The sequence below is a fragment of the Epinephelus moara genome, chromosome 2 (assembly GCF_006386435.1).
Source record: "Epinephelus moara isolate mb chromosome 2, YSFRI_EMoa_1.0, whole genome shotgun sequence".
Taxonomy (NCBI): Eukaryota; Metazoa; Chordata; class Actinopteri; order Perciformes; family Serranidae; genus Epinephelus; species Epinephelus moara.
Window position 1 is genome coordinate 4,006,860 of NC_065507.1, and position 7,003 is coordinate 4,013,862.

At 43.9% G+C, this 7,003-nt stretch overlaps 1 protein-coding gene across 1 annotated transcript in view; it reads left to right on the top strand.

Annotated features, from left to right (window-relative positions):
* Positions 1-7,003, top strand: part of zgc:153039 (uncharacterized protein LOC767698 homolog) — a 112,699-nt gene that overhangs the window by 38,937 nt on the left and 66,759 nt on the right. The window lies entirely within an intron of this gene.

A 7,003-nucleotide genomic window follows, 5' to 3' on the forward strand; every position in this document is an offset into this window, starting at 1 on the left:
ATTTGTCCCCAGGATCATTGTAAACTCTGACTTATCCATGTGACTGTTAAGAAGCAGAAAAATAACTTCTGCAACATGTTAGTCTGGAGGTTTACACTGGTGTCCTCTCACAGAGTCGCTGATTCAAACTAAACTTTCATCTCTGTCAGAGAAAACTGATCTGAGTTCAGACTGTTTACTTACTGCACAGCTACACTCACAGATAACTGAGCCTCCTACCTGCCTGTCAAACACCATCAACCCAGAAACCTTCCCAACACAGCCCGGCTCTGTCAGTCCTGTGTGGATCAACTGTGAAGTCTGGCGACCGGTGGCTGCTTGCTCTGCTGCCGTTTGGCGGCTAATGTGTGGAGCTAGCTGCTAACAGCCACCGCTGCAACTAACAAACTCCACAAATCCATTCAGCAGCTCCACCATCCACAGTCAGACACACATGGCTGATTATTTACTGCTGAATTACAGCTCACAGCTCGCACCAACGGCTGATGCTGCTCCGGTGTGAGTGTTTCTGCTGGCTACTGAAACATCCTGGTGCAGACTATTTACTGGAGTTTACCAGCCTGTCGCTCATGCAGCATGGCCGTTCTGGGCTTTCAATGTCTGATCGTCTACCACTGAGATTTCTGTCACGTCTTGTCTCATCAGTGAAAATGAAACAGATTTTGTCTTAGTTTTTATTATTCAATTATTTTTTTTAGCCTGTCATTGTCTTGTTTTTGTTGCGGAAAAAAAGATTACTGAAAAAAATTTCATCATAGTTTTCATCAACAAAATGAACCACACTACGTACTGTTAAGTGATGTTATATTGTGGAACTGGATTTTAAGTACTTTGCATTAGTACAAATGTCAGTGTGAGTTTGAGTTAGATGTACTTATTTCAGGTGACTGATACTCCAGTTCACCTTTGGCTGTGTATATGTTTGTGTTTAACATTTCCTTGGAGACTGTTATTGTCCCATGATGTTGTACGCCTTTCTGCTGAGGTCTGTTTGACCCTGAGTACAAGGAAAAATACATCTGTCATTATTGCTGTTTCATATCAGTCAGCCCCTCGTTACAAGCATCGCGGGCAGATGATGGAGTAACACAAACAAGTGGCTGGAAATTGCAAGTTGGTGCAAAGAATGACTGAATAGAGAGGCTGAAAATTGGAAATGGTAAAATGGAGAGCAGCCGTAAAACAAGATGAGAGTATCAGGAAAAATGTGATAAACATTTTAAACTGTGAAGGAGGGAGACAGGGCAGCGGAGAAGCTGAGACGTGCAGAGCACATGTGAAGTGTTGGGAGAGGAGAGAAGACTGGAGACTGAGGAAGGGAGGATAGGAAAGAAGGGAGGGGGAGTTAATGTGTGTGTGTGTGTGTGTGTGTGTGTGTGTGTGTGTGTGTGTGCGCACAGAGGCCTTGTTAGTTATTGATCCCATTTAATAATCCTTAACCACAGTCTACTCCCCTGAGAGCACTTAACTCTGCCCCTCCCTCCCTCTCTCCGGCTCTTACAACCCCTCTCTGCCTCCCTGGTACTCTCACTTTGCCTCCTTTTCCTCGGCTGCTTCTTTATGTGTCTGTATCTCTTCCCCACCCCTCAAGTGCCATGGCTACACTCTAAAAGTACCTACAAGGTCAAGGTGAAGTGAGGCTAAAGACCAGCACTAAATCCCAGCAGTAAAGGGTGTAGTTCTTTGCCGGAGCATTTGTTGCCATGGAGTCGCTTCAGTCGTCTCTGAGAGGCCTGAGCTCATTCAAAGCACAGCGGCCCAGATGCAGACTCTGTAAAGGTAACATGGGTCTTTTGCGAATTGAGATCCACGTGTTCAGGCTGCTACTGTTAGACTTTTTGAAGTGTGCTCTGAGGAGTTTGTCACTGGCGTTGCTTACCGAAGGAGTTCTTCTTTGTTTTTCCCCACTGGCACGGTGGAAAATTGGGCCATAGAATTGTCACCTTTTAATGTCTTTCAGCTGAGGTGTTGCCTCTATACTTTTATACTTTGAATTTAATTTTGGCTAGTAAGACGTTGCACTTTTACAAAGCAGATAACCTCAGTGTTCTTTTTTCATTTAAGACTAGAAACCCTGACAAAGGCCTCGGTTTGATTGTGTTGATACCTCTGAATCTCTCGTTGGCCTTAAAAAACTCTGGAGGGGCTTCTACAAGTTTGAAAAAATGTCATATTGATGTTTTCAGGATTATTTCGGCTTTGACTTGAGACTTTATGAAAGACGAATCACACTATCATAATACAGATTGAAGCTTCGGCTTCAGCTTTCAGCTCTGCATTTGTATAAAGTCAGTGTGATTGATAAAATCGATGTGTGAGATACAGATTTTGTCAATATTTGGCTAGATGCAAATATCAGATGGGACTCAGTATCGGTTGATACCCAATATTTAAATTCTCACATTGGGATATGGGCTAAAAAAGCTGATAAAGTCACTGTGAATCTTTCAACTACCAATAAACTGCACTGATCAAATGAAACTGCCGTTCTCTCCACCACTAACAGCCTATTACTTTACACTCAAGGTGGATCCTTTACTGTCTGTAGGGAAACAGCTGCTGCTGGAGAAAGGGGGTTGCTGAGAGCAGAATTTGTTTGGCTGGAAAACCAAAACAATGAGCTACAATAGGCTAAAAAGTGCAGTAAAGGTGCAAAACTGGGCAGTAATTCTCTGTGGGTTTGTCAGCATGAGTGACACCTTTCACATCAAACTAAATCGCTGAATCCACCATTAAGTGACTCTCTGAAGCAACAACACCTTGTCCAACCTTGAAGCAGATGGGCTACAGCAGCAGAAGTTTTAAGTTTAAGTTTATTCACTTTATTAATCCCCCTTAGGGGAAATTCAATGTTTTCACTCTTGTCAATTACACACAGGTCTGAAAGACACACACATGCACAAACAGGACCTATACATGCACAAAGTGGAGAGATCTCAGAGTGAGGGGGCTGCCCTTGGTGAGGTGCCCCGACCGGTTGGGGGGTTCGGTGCCTTGCTCAAGGGCACCTCGGCAGTGCCCAGGAGGTGAACTGGCACCTCTCCAGCCACCAGTCCACGCTCCATATTTTTGGTCCGGACGGGGACTCGAACAGGCGACCCTCCGGTTCCCAACCCAAGTCCCTATGGACTGAGCTACTGCCACCCACCATCTCTGAAGCAACAACACCTTGTCCAACCTTGAAGCAGATGGGCTACAGCAGCAGAAGACCACACCAGGTGCCACTCCTGTCAGCTAACAACAGGAAACTGAGGCTACAATTCACACGGGTTTTCTCACCAAAACTGGACAATAGAAGATTGGAAAAACCACATTCAGATGGAAGCATGGATCCATCCTGCCTTGTATCAACGCTTCAGGCTGCTGCTGGTGGTGTAATGGTGTGGGGGAGATTTTCTTAGTACCAACTGAGCATGGTTTAAACACCACAGCCTACCTGAGTATTGTTGCTGAGCGTGTCCATCCCTTTATGACCACAGTGTACCCATCTTCTGATGGCTACTTCCAGCAGGATAACGCACCATGTCACAAAGCTCACATCATCTCAAACTGGTGTCTTGAACATGACAGTTAGAGATGTACCGATACCACTTTTTCCTTCCCGATACCGATTCCGATCCCTGGACCTTAGGAATCTGCCGATTCCGAGTACCGATCCGATACCAGCGCGTAAATTGTTGTATGTCTCAACTCCTAAAACTCTGTGTAAAATATTAAGAAATAAATACATAATAGTAGAATGAATGCCATAAAACTTTTTTTATTATTATTATCCAGTGTTGACACAGATCAAGACACAGGTTAAAACCCAGCCACACAATTTGGTAAAAAAATAAAATTTAAAGGCTACAGTTGAATGCTTTTTAAACTCCACTCAGTTTCCGTTTCGTTTGCCTGTAGCGTGCTTATGCGCAATGATATCAGGCATTACGTGGTATCGGATTGGTCATAGGTACTCGGCGATACCCGATACCGCATTTTAGGCAGTATCGGAGGCATTTCTGATACTGCTATCGGTATCGGTACAACTCTAATGACAATGAGTTCACTGTACTCCGTGGTGTACCTAATAAAGTGGCTGTTGAGTGTAGTTTTGCGTTTTTTAATTGCGTCCCTGTTTACTTCAGTTCATGAAGAATGCTCAGCTTTTTGGGATTCTTTGGAAACAAAGTTTTCTTCACAAATTCAAGGTAATGTGACGAGTAATTCATACACAAAAGTTCATTTTGCAGGTGAAGTGTGCCTTTAATCTAAAACAGCAGCACTGTGTTCGACCCTCCCTGTATACAAACAGGAAGAGCCGGCAAACAAAAGAAACATGCAGTAAAAATAAAAGCTGTCCTTGTACTGTTGATGGAGGATTCATTAGAGAAACTAACCTTTGCATTCTACAGAGTCGGAGTATTGCCCTCCAGGACCATCAGGTCCATATTGCAGAGACACAAATGGTCTCATAATGGTGCAATGAGCATAACAGTGATGTTAGCCATAAGCGGGAGCCATCTCAATAACTAGCTGCGATCCCACTTGAGCATTTATTGGACATTCTGAAGCCCGTTTCTTCAGGATCATTAAACTAGATGATCCTGAATCGTTCCGTTAGTCGTGATGAGGAGTGACCTCGCCCTCGGAGAGCTGAGACGACCGGCAGCACGGCAGAATAAAGCGCTTGTTTGTGATGAGAAGCCTCACACTGTCGTTATAACACACCTAGGCGCTCCTTGTCAGCGCCTCATTTTTCATCCCATTTGAAAAATCGCAGATAATTAATCCATAATGTTCGACCAAAGCGCTGGTGAATTATCATAAGCACAAACACATGAAATGATGGATTAAAAAGATGAATACGCATGAATACACAAATGAGGGCATGAATAAAAATGGTAAACCAATGAGCTGAAGGAGGGAGCAGGCCGGGAGGAGCGAGAACAATCGGCCAAACAATCTCTGTGGGCTCCTTTTAGTCGTTCAGCTTTGTTTCCTCCTCTTCTCTAAACGAGCTCCTTTAATCTGTCACTGGCTCCCTCGCGCTTTTGTTCTCCTCTTTATTTGGATGGCAGAGCTCATTTCAGCTGGATGATCTGATCAATAATTACTATCCAGGCCCCCCACACACACGCGCACGCACACACACAGGCACACATAAAGTCACATATAAAGCAATACACCCTCGGTAATGAAAACAGATTTGGAAAAAACACAATTATGAAAGAAAAAATACATGAAGTTGTTTATTTTAATATGATTCAACACATGAACAACCTCCCTGCTGCTCCCCTTCTTTCTCACTTCCTCTCTCACACACACACACACACACACACACACACACCATTTGTCATCGCTGTCACCCAGTTTGCAGCGGCTTTGTTTTTGAGAGCCAGTTTGGAAATGTCAAGCTTTTTGAGATTTATTTTGCTCCTGCCGCACGTCAGAGAAATTAATAATCAGCCTATAAGTTCTGACCCGCATCATCACTCAACCTACACACACACACACACACTTTAATTCCTCATCATGTTTCGCACCTTTTTTTTTTTGTTGTTGCATGATTCCCCTTTTTTTCTTTCTGCAACAAACACACTGAGACTCCCCTCCAATCGTCCAATCGCGTGCCTGCGTATCAGCGAACAGTTGTTTGGTGTTATGAATATGTCAGAGAGTCTGATTACAGCAATGGTTCATAAACTTTTCACTGCAGTGCCCACGCCACGCACACACATGCACACACACACACCCACACACACACACCAAATAAACAGAGTAGATGGCATTTCCTAATTTCGAGGGTGATGTTAACTTCTCCGCAGAACCTTTGTTTAGTTGATTTGTGGTAATGCAAAAGCCTCTGTGTGTGCATGTGGACTGTATATGTATACTATGTGTGTGTGTGTGTGTGTGTGTGTGTGCGCTGCCTGCCTCTCGGGCTCCATGTGAAATAATAGTGTGCTCAGATCTTTGGATGGAGTGAACAATACTTAACAGGGCCATGATAATAAGTATTAAAATCATTGGACCTGAAAGAAAACGTGATGAGACTCTTAATTACAAGAGAAAGACGGAGGGAGAGAACGGACAGTACGAGTAGAAATAAAATGAGAGGGGGAGAACTGAGAGAGAAAACTAGAAGAAAAAAACCCCCTTGAATGGGTTTTAAAAACATGATGAGGGAGATGGAGGGGACGAGGGAGGGGAATAGATGGATTGGATGTGTGTGTGTGTGTGTATGGAAACACAAAGAGAGATTGAGATGGATCAGAGAGAGAAAGAGAGAAACACTTTGCACTCTAATTCTCCTCTCTCTAGCTGTGTTGTATTGAAAAGAGGTGGGGGGCAGGCCGCAATCATGCACACCCTGCTGTGGTTTTTGTGCTCTCTGATCTCTCTTTCTCCATGTCTAGTGCAGCTTCTCCTTGACACACACACACACACACACACACTCGCTGGAGTGAGCCCCTTATTCCAGGATCTCATCATTAGGCACCCCGGCAGAGTAATCATCACTTCCTCTTCAATCATGTTCTTTTTCATTTGACACGTTTTGCCCCCCAGAACAAATGAGTTTGAAATGATACACAACCTCTCGGACAACTTGATTTTGAGCTTACGATATGAATGTAATAACATGGAAGATGTTATCTGTTTATGGTTATAGAGCTGATGGGTGTCATCTGTGGGGTGTGGCTGCATGTGAAACTTTACTCTTATTTTTCTAAGATAATTTTTTTGGGGGGCCTTTTAGCTGGAGAGTAACAAGGAACACCTAGGTACACCTTGCTAGTACCAGGTTGGACCCCCTTTTATTTCTTGGTGTCATAGATTCAACAAGGTGCTGGAAACATTCCTCAGAGATGTTGGTCCATATTGACATGATGACATCACACAGTTGCTGCAGATTTGTTGGCTGCACATCCATGATGAGAATCTCCCGTTCCAGCACATCCCAAAGGTGCTCTATTGGACTGAGATCTGGTGACTGTGGAGGCCATTGGAGTACAGTGAACTC